Consider the following 20,067-nt stretch of genomic DNA (forward strand, 5'->3'; position numbering starts at 1 on the left):
TAAGATTTCTAGCTCTCACCACTATACGTTCTGTGAAAATGATGGCTATAGTGCAGTTGACGTGTTGTAGCAAACATTTGCAGCTCTGCTTAAACAGTATTCCTAATATTAGTAGCAATGTGACGCATGATGTTCAGCTAACTGCAGCTATCGATGGTTCGTTGTGCACAATAAAAAGTTTTTACGTTGCGTGACTATTAACATGTTAGGTTCACCGCGCGTATGTGTCTTATACCGCTTAATACGACTAAGGTTACGATGATTATGTAACAACATGGTAGCACCCACGCTAGCTAAGAACGCCCGCTTCGATGTAAGTTTGGCCTACGTATATTTGCTCTCCCTTTTGACGCCAAGAGCCGAATGATAAAATAAGCCATCGCTTACTCTCACCTCATGCTATGGACAGGTGTTGACAATGTGTCATAAGTATTATTAGTAAGGGGACTAAGTAATGAGAGTTTATAAGTTCTCTTTGTCAAAACGTTGGGTTAAAGCGACATTCTTTGTTCGACTATTCCTCATCATTTGAGGTTTAGATCTTTCTTTGAACCGTTTTCTTGTCTATAAGGAATGATTTTAGAAGGTTTGGCACTTCGTTATATAAGCGTTTGACTGTCTAATACTTGCACACAATTTAAGTAAATGCATAAATGCAAACATAATAGGGCATACTGCTCGAAAACGTTACTAAATTAGAACTGAGGGAGGGAACCACATTGGTGCGGTCGTTATTATGTTGTCATACCAAAAAAGCCGTCTATTATTGATTATGCTGGGTAATTGTAAAAATTATAGATACAAGTTTGAGTAGAAAAGCTAAATTGTGCGCCAAGAATTTTCTCGGAAGTACCAGCAGGAGAAAGAGGGAGAATAAACTTTATACAGGGCGGTATCGAAGCGAAGCGAGCATAGGTAACTCCTCCACTCTGCATCGGGTGGTCCCTTCAGTCCAGTAATCCAGTGGCTTCGAGTAATCTTCCCGTTCGGTTCACCAGTTCGAGCTGGTCCGTTGAGCCTGAGGTAGAAAGCACTGCCTTCCGTTGCAGCAAGGTGGAATACCTTATGGGTGGGAGCTCTGGTGTGCTTCCGCATGCCTATACCATGTGGTTGAGCGTTGTTCATTCATCCCAGTGTAGGCATTTATGAAAATTCAGCGCAGGGTGTAAGGCCTGGTAAAAATTCAAATGTAGATATGCGTTTGTTTGGGGTTTCCGCCCTACTACGGTTTCCTCTGGCCTGATAGCTTTGTGCCCGTAGAAGTGTTCTTCCTGAGGGGTGGTAGTGTTGTAGGATGTGCGGGTAGGCTGATGAATATCGGCTAGGGGTGAAACTGCGGGGTGCGTCCTTCTCGTGGATCCTAGTGCGCACCCGAGCGCGAGCCCCCGCGTGCCCGTGAAGCGAAGTGCGGCCTACGAAATTAAGGCTCGGGAATAATTTCTGCATGCCATCGGAGAGTGCGTCAGGAAGAACGCGCCATGGTCTGGATGTGCGGATTCAGTAAATTGTCGGAATGAGCTCACATCGAATGGGTTCACATTGAAAATTATGGGGACGTAAAAACACACAAGATGGTTCAAGAACTCGTTCTGTCCACTTAATTATTTTGTGCATTTTGCGCTTTCACAATCACCATGCACAAAATGTTCATATTGCAGATGTTTTTCCGCTTTTCTGCATCGATTCTATGCTGGCCCTTATATCAGAACGTCAATGTGTACCGATTCACCCAGGTTGCGGTAATTTTGCAAAATATTCGACATTTGCGTAGATATACAGAGAAGTAACCTTGAAGAAAAACAATTGCGAAACCGTAAAACAACTCGTCGTTACCGGTTTTAATACGTATACAAACAGCAAATTTTGGTCTGCCATTTATATAGCTTTTTTTGTAGTTCCGCGAAGAGCGATTTCAACTTCTAACTGCTCGCATTACGGCAGCGCGTGATCAAGGTATTTGTGAAGCATTTTCCTAACCACATTCCTTGGTAATTATTTGTGGATTTGAGTCTACTGGTGTGTACCGACTCCTGCAATATTTCCATGTCTTAAGATATCAGTGCGTACGAACACAAAAACAATACTGAATGGGAAATCTAGAGCGCCTACTTCCCGCACTCGTGAGACACATACCGCAACTTCAGTGCTGACAATATGCAGTCAGGGTAGCCTCTCTTTGAGGCTACCTATGATCCGCCCCTGTCTATATCAATGCCTTGCCCATATGTAGGGAAGGGTACTGATTTCCTTGGCAGTAATGAGAGGCTCGAGCGCTAGTATCACGCTGGCTTACTTTGAACACCCCTCTTTATCGACGTGCGTCCTCCAAACATCATACCCACGAAGTCGTCACTGCAGAATTACATGCAAGGAGGCCACGCAATAATAAAGCAAGTGGTTGTTGCATGACACTTGGTGCCTGCCAGTTTTTGCTTTATGAGTTCTGTCTTCGAGCTTGTATTTGTTGTAGTCTCACAGGTAAATTTCACAAAATGTGGATGTCAGCCGCCTATCACCTGACCTATCCAGGACAGGAGGCGCTATGTAACCTTCTGCACAGCGGACGACCCGTACTACAGGGTGATGTTAAATAAATATTTTCTCTTTCTCTCTCTTGAAGTGGCTGCGCATTCTTACACCATAAGTAATGGAACAGATGTCTATGGACACGTAGTGCAATACAGAAAACATCAATATACATCAGGAGTGAAAAGCAAAAGTGCATCGAGGTACCAAGGTTACGAAGTAAAAATACCTTTATTGGACGCAAACTAAACGAAGAGTACCGAAGGGTGAGATAGGAGTGGTGCAGGAAAAGAATGCTCGCAGTCGCTAACGCTGCAATGCAGAAATCGAAAGAATGATCCAGAAGAAAGCATATGGAATTCAAGCATTCCGATAGCGCCAAGTCCTCCTTGGCAGAAGCCTAGTGTTTCGTCGTGTGTTTATGTTCGGAGAAACACTTCATTTTTCTTGCAAGCACGTGTTCCATTGAGCTGCTCTTTGTTCATGGACAACGTAAACAAAATTCTGAAGCCTGAGTGCTCACATGCATCAGTAATGGAATCAGAGAGGAGCAGAAGCTAAAAAATGAGAAGGGTGCCAGATTCCACAAATAGTAGAGAGAGCCCGAACAAAAGCATCCCGGAAATGGCACGTTCCTGTGATTCTTTGGATCAAACTTCTTGAATGTGTGCTCTCCGGAAAGCGTCACTTCGTATGGGCTGAAAGCTTCGCTGCATGGTGGGACGTAAGAGTAAGCGTCAGGACAAAGGCGTACGCAATGACAAGACAAATCGCACTATATAAAAATTATGGCAGAACTCATCTCACTATGAATGCCGTCGGTACTGTGCACACCTATCGAGCAACGTAGCGAAAGAATATATTCTTGAAGACGCATTTATTTACCATGAGTAGAGGTTCATCTAATACTTTCGTTGGTTTGACTATGTTCCACATACTCCAATATGGTCCTAATTTGCTATTACGCTCGCTTTCCAAGGTCGCCCATGAGCGAGGATGCATAACAACGGCTGTATCACGACACCATCCTGACGATAGATTAGAAGAATGATATTGATTGAACGAAGGCGTATAAAGACTACAGCATGACTACGATGAGATGCAGGTTCCTAAATTACAATGGCGGTATAACGAAGATAGCGTGGCAACAACGACACGAGGAGAATGTGGTTAGAACTACTGTATGATGACGATAACGTCATGCCCATGGTATGAAGAGAGTCGAATGTCGAAGTTGCAATGAGCTACAAGAGGGAATGACGACGATGGTAAGATCAAGATGGCATGTTGACGACGTTATGACAACGGATGCATCATAACGTCTTTGTTAAAAACTTAATTATGGGGTTTTACGTGCCACAACCACAATCTCATTATGAGGCACGCCGTAGTGGGGGACTCATGAAATTTGAACCACCTGGGGTTCTTTAACGTGCACCTAAAATACGAGTGTTCTCGCATTTCGTCCACATCGAAATGCGGCCTCCGTGGCCATGATTCAATCCCGCGACCTCCTGCTTAGCAGCCCAACGCCATAGCCACCTAGCAACCACGGCGGGTATAGCGTCTGTGTGATGACGACGCAATGAAAGCGATGACATGTAAATGACGACATAATCACGAGTGAATGACGACAGCATGATAGCAATAGAGTGACGAAAAATAAAACACAGAGAGGGATCGACAAATGTGGTATGACGATGACATGACGACAATGGGATGGCGATATTGAAGTGATGAAGATGATGTAATGACAGCGTGACGGCGACGACATGAAGATTTTCGAATGCCGAAGTTACAATGGTCACGATGGAACGACCCCGACGGCATCCCGGAGGCGGTATGAGAGGGAACGTATGATGACCAATGCATGACGAAGATGTTGTAACGATGATAGCTTGGCACTGGCATGCGGACAATGGGCTGAGGACGAGCCTATGATGAAAATGGCGTGATGATGACTGTACTATGAAATCTTACGACGACGATGGCGTGACGATGACGGCATGACTAGTATCGGATGACGAAGCTGGAGTGACGATGATGGCACCACTACAATGGCATTACGACGGTCGTCTGAGATTGACCGCATGATAAGGACAGCATAATTACAACTGAATGACAACAGCCAGCTCACAATGAAATTACGAATAATGACGTCCATGGAACGAAAAAGGTGGCATGATGGCAATAAAATGATGTTACAGAAGTGAATGACAGCTTGATGACGACGGCATGACAACTGTTTGACGACGATGGCATGACGATAGTCGGATAACCAAGTTAGCATGTCGACGATGCAATGACCACGACGGCATTCCGACGACAAGCCCGTACCTAGTGGCCCAAGCTATTAGACAACTAGGCTCACTAGATCAGGGTAGAATTCTTGACTAGGGCGCCATGAACGAGAGTATGATATCATCAAGGTGGAATGAAGACAATGTAAGGATCACACATGCGTGACTACCAGGAGCACATTCCTAGTGGCCAAAGCAGGTAGACAAGTTGGGCCACAGCCAGCCAGCCAGCCAGCCAGCCAGCCAGCCAGCCAGCCAGCCAGCCAGCCAGCCAGCCAGCCAGCCAGCCAGCCAGCCAGCCAGCCACTGGCTGGCTCAAAACTGCAGAAGTAGGCAAAGAATGCTATGGCGCGAAAAACGTAAGAAAACAATCCTTCTATATGAAAAAGGTAACTATGACGCAATTAACAACGAGCTTAGAAATTTTTTCCCTTTATTTGAAGCCCAATTTTACAGCATGCCTCTCCAGAAGAGCTGGGAGGTATTCAAATACAATATACAGAACTTGGCCAACAAATTCATTCCGAAAATTACTTTCCGTGAAAATCAACAAAAGCCATGGTACACTAAGACACTTAAAACATTAGAAGGCAGAAAAAAGCGCTTCTTTCGTGCTGCTAAGGTAAGAGCCTCGTCTAATGCGTGGCAGCGGTACTATACTGCCGAGAATGCCTACTGTTACGTTTCGCCTACAACGCGCGGTAATGCCGGCGCGGATGCAACGAACGCCGGGGCTTCGTTCAAAGCGGCGGACATTTTGGCCCGTGCGACGCCGCCGCAACGCTTCCCCGCCAAGCGTGTCCAGGCGTGTTTCAGTGCCACGTGTCTTCGTGTGTGCGTGTGTGTGTGTGTGCCCTCGCTTGTCAAAGCGCGGCAGCCGGGGAGCGGAGTTCCCCGAATGAGGAGCCTGGAGGTCTCTCGGCTCAACCGTTCGCGCCGTCGTGTGGGCGGGTTGGCGATGCGTCACTGCACTCGGTTCAGCAGGTCTCTCGGCTCGACCGTGCGCGCCGTCGTGGGCTCATGCTCCGCCGTCCCGTGACCTTCATCCCGTGACCTTCATCCCGTGACCTTCCCTTTTGGACCGCGACGCCGAGAGTATAAGAGCAGCTGCCCCCGGACGCCAGGAGAGAGGCTCCGATTTGTACTGTTGAGTTACGTGCTCTCCCGTCTCTCCACTTCGGTCGACCTGACCGGCCGCTCTTTTGCTATGTTAGAATAAACAAGTTGTTCTGTTACCAGTCTTCTCATGCTTTGCCGGGACCTTCGGATGCTTCCAGTGCCCCAGGCCGCCAGGCCAACGCTACCCTTGGGGCTTGCGACCCATTGGCAATAACGGGCGTCGGCACCGAGACCCCAACAACTCGTGCCAGCGGTGCGATTCCAACACTACCTGATTGCTGTGAGAAATGCTAAGTTCAAATTTTTCAACAACGATTTGACAAAATTGTTAAATGATAACGCAAGAAAATTTTGGAAGGTCATCAACCCTATCGAATCGCGCGCTATCACTCTAACCAACGAATTGGGAGAAACCGTCGGGGACCTCGAATGCGCTAACACCTTCAACATTGCTTTTAGCACAGTTTTCACAAAAGAACCCAGCACAACTCTGCTTACGACACCACCTAAAACTCTGTCTACTATGCCTGCTATCACAATAACTCATGATGGAATTTTATCATTGTTAGATAACATCAAGCTTTCTTCATCGACAGACGTCGACGAAATCAATTCCAAGCTGTTAAAGAACACCAGACATACCATTACTGCGTGTCTGTGTATTTTGTTTTCTCATTCACTATCTGTAGGTCACTTGCCAAATGATTGGAAAGTGGGGAAGGTTGTTCCTGTCTACAAATCTGGTAAAAAAGATTCCCCACTAAATTAGCGCCCCATATCTTTAACAAGCGTCCCGTGCAAAATCATGGAGCATGTCATTTATTCTAATATTATGGCATTTCTCGATAAAAATAACTTTTTTCATCCATCTCAGCATGGCTTTCGAAAGGGCTTCTCATGCGAGACCCAACTGGCCATTTTCATTCATGACTTGCATGTTAACCTCGACACCAACATCATCAACCCTATCGAATCGCGCGCTATCACTCTAACCAACGAATTGGGAGAAACCGTCGCGGACCTCGAATGCGCTAACACCTTCAACATTGCTTTTAGCACAGTTTTCACAAAAGAACCCAGCACAACTCTGCTTACGACACCACCTAAAACTCTGTCTACTATGCCTGCTATCACAATAACTCATGATGGAATTTTATCATTGTTAGATAACATCAAGCTTTCTTCATCGACAGACGTCGACGAAATCAATTCCAAGCTGTTAAAGAACACCAGACATACCATTACTGCGTGTCTGTGTATTTTCTTTTCTCATTCACTATCTGTAGGTCACTTGCCAAATGATTGGAAAGTGGGGAAGGTTGTTCCTGTCTACAAATCTGGTAAAAAAGATTCCCCACTAAATTACCGCCCCATATCTTTAACAAGCGTCCCGTGCAAAATCATGGAGCATGTCATTTATTCTAATATCATGGCATTTCTCGATAAAAATAACTTTTTTCACCCATCTCAGCATGGCTTTCGAAAGGGCTTCTCATGCGAGACCCAACTGGCCATTTTCATTCATGACTTGCATGTTAACCTCGACACCAACATCATCAACCCTATCGAATCGCGCGCTATCACTTTAACCAACGAATTGGGAGAAACCGTCGCGGACCTCGAATGCGCTAACACCTTCAACATTGCTTTTAGCACAGTTTTCACAAAAGAACCCAGCACAACTGATGCCATTTTCTTAGATTACGCAAAAGCGTTTGATAAAGTGCCGCATCAACGATTACTTTTAAAACTAACCCCGTTAAACCTGGACCACAACGTTCTGATGTGGATCAAAGAATTCTTGTCTAACCGGTCCCAACACGTCCTTGTTAATAATCATACCTCTGACCCTATTCCTGTAACATGTGGTGTACCCCAAGGCTCTGTTCTCGGTCTTCTCCTATTTCTAATATATATTAACGACTTGCCTCAACACTTATCTTGCCAAATGCGAATGTTCGCTGACGACTGTGTAATTTACCGATCAGTTTCTAATCATTGCGATGCAGCAAAACTTCAGCATGATCTAGACCGTGTCCAGGAATGGTGCGACCGCTGGCTAATGACCCTTAATCCGACTAAATGTAAACTTCTTTCCATTACTCGCCAAAAGCACCCCGTTACATTCCCGTACATAATTGCTAACGAACCTATACAAGCAATAACATCATTCAAATACTTAGGCGTTACTTTGTCCAATGATCTCTCATGGCATGCACATACTACAAACATCATATCATCGGCAAATAGAACTCTCGGTTTTCTGAAACGTCACCTTCGTAACGCTCCCCAACACGTTAAATTACTAGCCTATAAGTCACTTATCCGTTCAAAACTAGAGTATGCGTCACCCATATGGTCCCCACATCAAGCATGCGTCGTAGATGACCTTGAAGCGGTACAAAATCGTGCCGCCAGATTCATTCACTCATCTTATTCTCACGAAATCAGTGTTACCGCCCTCAAAGCGGAATCTGGGCTGCAAGCTTTATCCCTCCGCCGACGCATAGCAACACTTTGCCTATTCTATAAGCTTTACCATTCATCACTTAACAGTGCCCCTTACATAACACCACCCGCATACATATCTCCTCGCACTGGTCACCAACTGCAAGTTTCCCGTACAGGTACGAGAACTGTTCATTTTTCAGCATCTTTTTTTCCTCGTGCAGCCAAAGACTGGAACGGCCTTCCTCGCAATATCGTCGTTCTCACCTGTCCATCATCTTTTTCTACCAATGTGACTGAGTACCTGTTGTCACAAAGTTGAGTGTTATAGTTTTTATGTACACCCACCCCTTATGTAATACCCCCTAGTGGGGTCTTTAAGGTAAATAAATGAAATGAAATGAAATGAAATTGGCATTAAAATGCTACCGGCAGAAGTCATCTTACGATGACTGTCGATGGTAATACCTACAGCATTCGAGCAATGTAGCGAGAAATCATATTTCTGGTGTGAAGTTGATTTACCTCGCGTAGTGGTAATTCTGAGATTTCCGTTGCTTCGACTATACGCTACGTACTACGATATGGTTCCACTTTGCTATGGCACTCGCTTTGCCAATGTCACCCATGAGGAAGGCGCCATGACGCAGCTTGCATGGCACCGACGCAGTGACGATGGAGTAACTAAGGAGGGATGATATTGATGGGACGACAAAAGGCGTGATAGCGAGAACGGCATTGCGACAATGAGATGTCAATTTCTAAATTCTCACTATGGTGTGAAAACAACCGCATGACGACGACGACATGACAATGAGATTATCACGACAGTATGGCGGCTTTGGTATGACAACATGATGACGAAGCAGGAACGACGACGCGGACCCGACCACGGAGGCATGACGACGACGGTGTGACAACGAGTGCATGATAGCCTCTTTCTGATGACGACGCTATGATGACTATGGCGTGACAATGGAGGCATACTCACGATTGAATGACGACAGCATGATTACGATAGAGAGACGAAGAAATAATGCCGCGGATGGATCGACAAAGATAGTGTGACGACGACGGATGGGTGATAATGGGATGGCATTACTTAATTGATGACAGTGGTGAAACAAGGCGCGACAAAGACTTTGACGACGAGGCCTCACGACGACTGCAGAACGAGAGTCGGATGTCGAAGTTCCGATGACTACCATGTAGTGACCACGACTGCATCACGACGACAATATAACACCAAAAGCATGACGAAGGCTGCACGATGACGATGCAATGACGACAATGGCGTGGCAACGGCATCAGGACCATGGGATGGTGACGAGATGATGATGAAAACGGCATAATCATGACTGTATCATAAAACCTCTATGACGGTGGCGGCATGACGACGACGGCATTACAAGACTCGGAAAGCCAAGCTAGGGTGACAATAATGGCACAACCATGACGGCATTACCGTCGATGCATGATAGCGACTGTCTGACGAGGACATCATGAGAAAAACGGCCTAATCACGATTGAAGGACGACAGTATGGTTAGGATAGAATGACGAAGAGTGACTTCGATAGAACGACGAAAACGGTATGACGACAAATACATGATGACAGTGCGATGACGTTACTGAGGTGATGGCAAAGATAAAATGACAGCGTGACCATGACTGTGTGATCACGAAAATACATAAGAAATTAGAGGTACTCCGTTTTATTTAAAGCAGTATAGACATCCTGAGGGGGCAATCAAACAACACTATTTAGTATATACTGCCACAACCTTCTGTATTATGTCAGGACATGCCCAGGGACACCCAAAACTTAGGATCGCTCAGTGTGCGTCACTTATCAGTATTTAGCCACAGTTTAAAGGACATGGTTATGGCGACTTCCACTTTCTTCTATTGCCTGTCAGGAGGAAGCCAAATAGCAAGCGTCATTCGACAATTACTCATGCTCAAGCAATTACAAATGACCTGCCGCAATAGACATTTGGCTCCCACGCGTTGTGGCGTCACTGGGCTGGGGTGTTAAATGTACAAGAGGCTATCGCGCGGGATACATGCGAATATACATGCCGTTGAATGCCATGAAAGGTTAGATTATTGGCCTATTATTAACGTTAGTTGAAGCAGTCGAATGAATAGAAGCTGAAAAATATTCACCGACGATAACGATACTTCCTATAGCGAAATATGTGTGCAGCTCTATACGGGTTTTCAATTCGCCATGTATTCGCTGGCGCGGAGAGTCTGTCTCGTGCGTCACGTCGCAAACAGGGCGAAGTGCGGCACGACTGCGTGGCTATCTATAGATTGCGAGAGGCAGTTCCTGGGGTAACGCGTGAGCGCGATTCACAGCAGCCGGCGCAAACTGACCTGCCTGACGACGCGCGCTACCCTAGCACCATCTCGTAGCCATCGTCACTGCACTAGGCTTTTCTTCTCACCTTTTCGTCATAACCTTCTCCTCCGCATTCATCCTTGCGTCTTTCATTGTCTGATGCGCTCCGCGGTCGTTCTCTTGTCCTTCGCTGTGCTTGTTCGCTCGGTTACGCTTAAGCTGACACTCGCCGCAGGAACGGGTGCCCCTAAGAGCTACCCTCTAAAAAGAAAACAAAACTCACAGGGTGGTTACGAGTAGGTAAGGTGAATGTTTGAGCGTTAGCCGTGTGTGGTGAACTAGATATTTTCACTCCCGATGGACATAAAGAAACGAAGAGGGAAAGGTGGGGAGGCTAAACAAGGACGTGCCCGGTGGTCTGCCCTATCGTTGGGAAGGGGGATGTTCCCGATTTCGAGCTCACCCATTCGCTTAGTATCCTGAAGGTCCTGCTTCTTCCTCAACGTTGTAGTGTGCTCTATGTTTTATTGCGTTCTTCTTTGAACTACTACACTCTCACCCGATTCTCGACCCCTCGCCCGCTTTCTAAGCATACAAAGGTGCATTCCAAGGCGACATGACAATGCCCACATGAGAACAATGGGATGAGGATTGTGAATCGATGAGAATATAATGACGATGACAGCGTAACGAAGTCGGCATCAGGATAATTAAGGGATGACGACGATTGCGTGACGACGGTTGTATGCATGGTAAATACTGTATGCCTATGTTGATGAGACGACACTAGTATCACGGTAATTACATGACGAAGCTTGAGTGAAGGCGACCGAACGACTACGACGCCATCACAACGATGGCATGGCAACATATGCATGACCGCGACTGAATGGTGGTGATGGCATGGCAACAGCGTCATAATCACGATTGAACGACGAAGAAAGAATAACTTCAACGGAAAGACGAAGGCCGTATGACGAGAACGGGATGATAACGAGTGTGTGACGATGTTGGCATCATGCTGTAGGTTTTTTGGTCTCGTTTTGAAAAGTAGTAAAAATATCGGTATAATGAGTACGTACCTGAACACAAGAATAATCTTGTTCTAATGCAATATTCAAATACAACTACTGAACTCGTACACCTTGTTCACCAAGATACTGCGGGAGATTGCTATGATCCTCCATATCTTCATTTTATAACTTTTCCTTGCGCGCGTCGCGTAGAGTATGGAAGGGTTCTTTATAAACGCGTGACCGTCCCGGTTTCTCTCTTCCCTCGTGGCTGCTAACGCTTTGAGTCGCCGTGTTAGACTGAACCGCCCATAGGATTGACCCAAGACGTAACGAAAGAGGTTTTAACGTTAGTTTAATAGAGTACATAGAAGTACTTTTCAGCACTTATGCCGTTCTCATAATAACGTCACCGCCGTGGTTGCTTTCTTGCTAACGCCTGACGCGCATGTGGTTCTCGCATGCATACGACGTGCACAAGAATGTTCGAGACTCTCTCTCTCTCGCGCCTTTCAGTGCTAGTTACCTCTTCCCACAGCGTAGCGTAGGCAACGAGACGCTTTCCGGATTAACAGCCCAGCCTTCTCCACTTCATTCCTTCTCCTCCTCCTCCTTCAAACTTTGCTGCGTGGCTTGCTGCCTACTAAATGCGTAGCAGAAAAGCGCTCCTAGAACGCATGCGACCTCCGCATTTTTGGTTGTGTGTGCAGTTAATTCATGTGTAAAAATTATGAAGATAGCCTGTTAGTTTAACAACACTTTGCCTGTTGCGTGACGAGCTGTAGATATACAACCATCAAAAATACATTGATTCAAAAAGTTGTTTCTAGAGATGGGCTCTCTGCGTAATTATTAGCTAGTCATGTCACAGATTCCGCCTAGATGTGAAAGATATTATTTCCTTTTCATTTCATTAGGATTGAAGCAATTGCTCTTTATGTGTAATATGCGACCCATAAGCCTTTGTTTGAACAAAGTTTTTAACAACATAAGCATTTCTATTTGAGACTTAAATGTGACGATCTATTAGCGAAAAATTCCACTAAGCTCATTTGAGACATTTCGTGGTGAGATCCATTAGCGATTTATTTTGTACTTTGCTCTGTCACGTCCTTCTTCAAGGACAATTTTTTACTAGGAATTGCACGGTGTCATTTCTTTTTCCTTTTAGTACATAAATAGATCTATGCTTTGCAGATGAGATGTATCAAAAATTTTGTTGGCAGTAATTTTTACCACAGCGTTACACAAACGCTAGACCATTCTTGACGCAATAAGAAAGGCCACGATTTTTTTTTGTTGGCAAACAAAACAATATTTCATTAAAAGATAGCCCTAGATGTGCAGTGTTTTCCGGCCCTTATTAGCCATTGACAGTTTTGTCGCTAATTGACAGTATGAGCGGCTTCTAAGGAGTAAAATCGCCTTACGCCACCAAACAGCTTATGAACTTCCACTCAGGAGCCGCAAGTAACCAAGCAGTAAGGACCAATATATTTATTTTTGAATAATTTTCCTCCGAGTAGCAAAAAGTGGCTCGTGTAGAAACCTCAAATTATTTTTTTTAAATTGGTTATCACTAAATTGACCTAAACATGGAAGGAATTTCAGCTACAAGCCGTCAATGTTATCGACGTCTGTTCTTTCCTTGAGCAAGGGAATTATTTGTTCCAAAATGACTAAAGAAAACCATTAGAAAAAGTGTTTGACGAATTTTGTGCAACATTACTATACGTTCATGAGATTAGCTGTTATCTTAGCGGATTTGATCATTCAGTCTTGCTTTTTCGCCCCATTCATGCTCATAAAATATCGGAAGATCTGTGTACAATATCTTGATAGTTGGCCTGCTAGCCCTGTCATTATCAATGTTCACTAAAACTTTAAAGTGTATTAATATACGAAACTTTGTTGAATCTACTATAAATTGCATACTCAACGCAACCTAAATATCCCCCATCAATGGGACTAAGGTTCCTTACATAAGGCTGCTGCAGAAAAATTAACAGAATTTGTTCATTGCTAGTGGTTTCAGTACCCTGCAGGGTGATGGAAATGTAGCCCAACCGCTTTTGGGAAGGCATGCAAGATGCACAACTGCTTCTTTTTCGGAGGATTTACTCAAAAAAGGGCACTCATAGCCTGCATAAACTTTGACTTTCCTGCAGATCGTGCTTGGAAGTACATAGTTTAAGCTGTTCCTACAATATGTCCATATTTCAATATACGGTACATAAAATTCTCCGCCAATATGTTAGAAAACGCAGACAAGGGACACAATACCAGTGGGGACATTTTGTTTAACACCGTGAACCATGGTACTAATGTAGGCCGCCCCCTAAATTAATTATTTGATGAGTTTAACGTCCTAGTGGTTTACAGTGTTTTTGATAGTTTTGCTGAGCCGGCGAAGAGTATTAGCCGGCGGTAATTGGGGTATGAGCGTCCCTTTCTATAACACAATACTAATACTAAAAGCTTAAGCAATGTGGCTGAGTGCATATACGAAACACCGCAGTGCAAGACTGTGTGGGACTAACCACCTGTGGCTTTTTAACGTACACAAATTTCTGGGCACATGAACACACTTGCGGTCATTTGCCTTATACATGGGACCGCACAGGTCGGTGCTTAGTACGTTAACGGTATAGCCATTGCGCCAAAGTTGAACTTGCGTATGTGCCGAGAATGCGCGTAGAACTGGGCACACCCGACAAGCTGGCTTAGCAGCTATAGAATCCTCTGCCAGGCACGATATTGCGGGTTCGAATCTCGGCTGCCGCGGCCGCATTTAGATGGACGTGAATAGCAAAAAAAAGCCAGTGTGCAATGCATTGGGTACACAATTAAGGTCAATAGGCTGTGAAAATTATTCCAGAGTTCCCCACTGCGATGCGCCTCATATTCACATCGTAGATTGACAGTAAAATTGCGCAATAAACTGTGTCATAGGAATGCCTCAACCGTGTTTTTTTCTTCCCATTCTGACTTCGGGTAAAAAAACATTGACGACTGTGTCATTTTGGTAAAATAGTCCAGCCCCATTAGATTTTTCTCGAAAGAAAGCATGCCGTGAACACTTTTTTGTGAATTCGGAAGAGAGCGATTCCAACTAGTAATTATTAAATTTACGCTTTCCACCTGCAGAAATATTCTTCCCAGTATACCAACTCTTGAAATAGCGTCGCCAGTTCTTTCCCATGCCTTATGCTAAGTTAATTCTACTTAATTCTTTTAAGCTCCGCATAAGAAAAATAATTCGGCTATGCACTGAGAGGGATGTCATGGTAGCCTAGTCTTCGTGATATACAAGGTTATTGCATTGCGCTGCGAAACAATCTAACTGCCATTGTTTTCTGTCTCCTGACCGCCTTCTGAGTGCATGTCATCATCACATAGCTGCTATTACAAAAATATTCCGTTTGCTAACACACGATCTGCTGCTAGGAGAATTTCAGTTTTATTTTTAGTGCGTTTAATTGGCGCCTCATTATTTTTTATACAGACTCTATAGCTTTGTGTATTACCTCATCTGTTGAGCCTGGTAAGGTAGAACTCTCTCTCTCTTATTACACCAGACTATGTCAAGAATGTTGCTCGCTTCAACCAATGCCGATTTTATACTGTTATGAACACTGTCCAACCTAAGCCACATACCGACGCTGAAAAAGAACTCGCTGATTGCGGTGAGTAGTGGCCATAGATGGTAAAAAAACGAATTTCGCATCAAACCCATCCGCCCGCCTTTATTTTAGATTGCACCGCCTTTCGCATGCACTCATTAAAATACCTAAATATTATACTAATAATATGATTGCGTTACCGCCATCATGACACAATCAGCACAATCAACTGCTCGTCGGTGTAAGTGTGATTTCGACGTAGAAATTCCCGGCTTTATCAACGAGCGCGAAGCTAAGGCTCGAGGATGCCGCGAATAGTTTGAGCAGAACTAAATAAGTACGCTGGTCGATTTCTCTCCCCCCGTTATTGATTTTACGCCCCACACCAAAGTACAAAAAATACCAAATGCGCAGAATCTCCCCTATAGCGTAAATTTTCCCAGCTTCTGGAAAGCCTTTTCTCGTCGCTAGAACTACATTATTTGTGTGTACATCACTGTTAATAACAGCAAGTTATCACATTTCGGGCGGCTGCTTCCCTAGCGCGGCCCTGCACTGCATCGATTTTTCAATTTCAGACGAACTGAGCCAAAGTGTTCGTTTAGCGATTGCAATGTTGTGTTTGCAATTCTCTGCTATAATGGCGGTGCAGTGTTGTGCAGATAATGAATATTGGCAGACTAGGAATTTAGAACAAAACGATTTATAATTGAGCATTACACTCTAAATGTAATAAATTGATGCACATTTTTCCTAATTAATTATTTTAAATGATTAAATACCCATACGACCACACGCCTCTTCATTAAGTACCGTCGTGTAGCCTCTGGATAGTTGTCGAATTTTCCGCAGTGGGGAAAGGCAATTATTTTAGGAAAAAATAGGCAAGCGAAAATAAGATGGTGGTCTTCACTGAGGAAAAATGCTGATGCCACCTTAATTAAGTACTGTGCTCAAAGAATGACTCCATTCTGGTATCCTCCTTTTATTTCTTCTTTCTTTCGGCGTGAATGGAATGCTGGTGAATTTGTGCCATAGGTGCATCAACTTTTACAGAATAGAAACACTCTGAACTGGATGAAAAATTATCTAATGCGGTATTGGGACGAATGCTATGAATTGCTGCCACTACGATTGGTATGGTAGGATATTTATTTATTAATAATGAAGCAAACATGGCTTAGCTACCGCGATTTTAATTGCCTATGTTTTTAATTAGCAGCCCTTGATTTTCTCCTTAGCGTAGGACAGTTACATATGGCGGTTAATGGATATGACGCAAATTTCGACTCGTCGACTTTGATTAGATTGCCCCACGAGTGCTGCCTGATCTCGCAAGTCATGCTGAGGAGCCGCGCTTGTTCTCGCTGTTCTACGCCAAGCATCATTTCCGCCAAGCGGTACACTAGGGGTAGCAATTTTTATTTCAGATTCAGTGCGACTGATGTCTGTCTTTGTTGGTATTTCCTAACGGAACCGCTCAAATTTGACATGTGAAATTTCGCCCACGGATGCTGTTTCGTCACTCCACTAGTAAAATTGCATTTTATGTTGACCAATATATAGTTGGTTTTTAATTTAGAAGCGAGACACTGATTTGGTGTGTGGTTGAATCTGTGGTGTGAAAAAGGCGCGAAGATTTTGTGCGTTTCATGTTTATGTTTTATCGTGCTATGCAGCGCCTTATAAAAATGTGTAATGCGTGTTTTGATATTAAGCAATGTTGCCTCTCAAACATGTTGCGACAAATTTTATTGTGAATCAAACCTTCTCCCTCTTTCCTCAAAGTTCTGTTTTCGCAGTGTGGAGATTTTTCAACATGAAAACAATGCCACATACATTTCTTATTTATAGCTTCCTCATCATATTTATTGTGCAGAGCAAGCATCTCCTCCATGTAAGGGCGAAGTCACCGGAAGAGGTGGTAACAAAGGCCCTGAAACTCTGCCCATATCACGGTCCTCTGGGGTATCACCAGCCCGCCGTCATCCGCGCACTGACCAGCCAGGCGACGTCAGCTCCTTGCCCTCGAAGCGCTGGCCAGCCCACATTCAGCGGCACCTTGCCCAATTTCTATCCTGGGGATACTGCCTAACCCATTGTTCATGATGGAAATACGTTGCAGAACTTTTATGCATACCGTAGGCGAAGAATACGCACACAAACAAGGCATACATCAAGATTATAGCTCACCGTCATCCACCTAGCTTCGCGGAAGATGCCTAGGGCTGTTGGCTCCGACCGCGTCATTCTTGTCGCCAGCACAGATTAGATAACCTGGGAATGGTTCTCTGATCACTTACAGTGCAGACTAAAATGTATTCACGTACGCGTGAACTAAAGTGTTGCAACAGGTCGAGTGATCGCTCACTGCAGTTTGAGTGCTGGCCTTACAAGCGCAGAAAGAATACTCGTGGCGCCCCTTTATTATTCCTCTTTTGAATTCGCTGCAGTGCAGCAAAGTGTGAATTGCTAAAACTTGTCAGTCGCGTTTACGTGGGAAAGACGTAGCGCTGACGTGCATGCTTATGGAAGTTAAACATTGCGAGATATATTGAGCTAGCGGTGGCGATAACGCTGTCTTGTTATGCAGATGATGATGTCCTGGAAATTATTGACGATTATCTGTTCACCTACACGCCGTTGACAGGAGCACAGAACGAGCTATCAGTGATTCTTTCGTTCAAGGTCGAGTAAAGAAAAACAGAAGGGACTCTAACCACTGTGATGCCAATTTGGCGCATTAATTGTCTTCATATTAAATGATATTTATTGTTATACTGTGTGCGTAGCACAAGTTACAAACTTGGTGTTTTCACTGCACCTTTCTGATTTCTGTCTATATGTATAGACTTGCTTGCATTGGTGTTTTTTCAAACCTGTCACATCTGTATGAAAAACACAAACGTATAGATCATTGTCACAACGTCCGTATAAATGGAATGTCCTTAGTGCAATAATTCTATTTCAGCTTCCTAATTATAGTGTATTAGTTGCTACTGGTCATGGGGAAAACATTGTTCCGGTTTTTCACATTGGATGAGTGCTGATGTCACAAATTGTTATTGCCAGGTCGAGGAAACAGGTATACGTCTGTGGAAAAGTGTGCAAACTCTAACAGAAAACTCCGTACCAGGTGCTGTCGAATACCCCGGGCTATTTGTCAGGCGTTTTACGGGCTCAAAATTGTTTCTATTTACATACTCAGCGCTGGCGGTTGCGTTTGTGCGCACCTTGCGCTATAAGTGTGCATGGTTTACGATTGTATACCCACTGTTCGTCACGCACACCATTACGCAAGGCGGATATAACGCGCACAAAGACAAATCCCGCACCTGTCACACTGCCCACGAAAAGCCACACGCGTCTTTCTCGTCTGTGACCGATGAGCCAGTTAAATAGTCGAGCGGGGCGACGAAGTATGCTGAGCAGTTGCGCCGCTAGCTTGCACAAGCGTAAGTTTTCCCCCTCCCTGCATTGTCTCGTTTGCCGGGTGATCGTCACTGCGAGAGTCGTCATGTCACTTGAAATAGCTACCGAGCTCAGTGCGAACAGCTTCAGTTATCCTACGACGTTTTTGCCTGCTGCATACTTCATTTATCGCGCGCATTACCCGTTGCGTTTTCGGTCCGTGGCAGGCGTGAACTTCGTACGAAGCAGCAGCTCAGACGCCGCGGAAGGCGTTCTATGCAGCAGTGCTTTTATCCCTACGTGCGTCCTAGTGAAGCGAGCAAACCACAGGATTTTAGCAAGGTTGAAAGCTGAGCTATCGTGTATTGTTCCATTGCTATGCGACATTGCGACAGACGAAAGAGAAAGAAAAAATAAAGCATAGGACGAGAGCTCGTCCTGTGGTTTTCTCTGTTTCATCTGTCGTGCTGTCCTCTACAAATGGCACAGAATATTCTGAGAGTGGCCATCAACCGGGCATCTAAAGCATGCTATATTGACAAAAGCCTTACCGTTTTCTTCCAAGCAAGCACGTGACACTTCTAGTTTTGCGCCGCGACGCCGCGAAGGCCGGGGGAAGTGCGCACTTTGTGAAAGCATGGAGGCAATTGATGATGTCAGTAACCGTAGGACTGCTCCCAGTGAGCGAAGGCTCCGACATTAGCCATTGCCAATTCTAGGTCGAATGACTGATAGTTTGCAAAATTCACAAACAAGAACTCAAACAGTATAATTACATGATGTAGTGATAATATACTGCCAGTAGCAGTTCTTAAAACGCTTAGGGTATGCTTATGCATTAAGTTTCGGTTCCGATTTTCTATGGAGCATGTTCCTGCGGCACGGCTGCACCCGAATAAACGCCTAATATGATAAATAGCATGTGAATAAGATAATTTATCTCGGAAGTACAGTCAGCGCGTCGCACTGAATAAATTTATTTTGAAGATGCTGCCTGTGCATGTGCACACATGTGCTCAGAACGGGCAACGTTACAGCCATGGTGTGTACCAGTTAATTACTAAATTAGATACATGAGAAACGTTTTTATTTGTAGATACGCCCAAAGTAAGTCTGATATTGAGGTAAATATTCGGTTGCGGCGACTTTGTTGTAGCCTTGTGGCCAAATGTGGGTCATTGCAAAATAAAAATGCAACGCTGTCTTAGCGCCGCTCATAAACGTTGGCGCACTATTGCTGAACATTGTAAAATGTCGCGTAACATTTGACGACATTCACAA

General features: G+C 44.6%; 1 long non-coding RNA gene across 2 annotated transcripts in view; it reads right to left on the reverse strand.

The window, feature by feature from the left end:
* Positions 1-19,443, reverse strand: part of LOC129386387 (uncharacterized) — a 30,744-nt gene extending 11,301 nt beyond the window's left edge. For both annotated transcript variants that reach the window (XR_011893631.1, XR_011893630.1), the window contains exon 1: positions 19,338-19,443. This is a non-coding gene — a long non-coding RNA (uncharacterized lncRNA). The remainder of the gene's footprint in view (positions 1-19,337) is intronic.
* Positions 19,444-20,067: the final 624 nt, after the last annotated feature.

This window comes from Dermacentor andersoni, chromosome 4 (assembly GCF_023375885.2).
Source record: "Dermacentor andersoni chromosome 4, qqDerAnde1_hic_scaffold, whole genome shotgun sequence".
NCBI lineage: Eukaryota > Metazoa > Arthropoda > Arachnida > Ixodida > Ixodidae > Dermacentor > Dermacentor andersoni.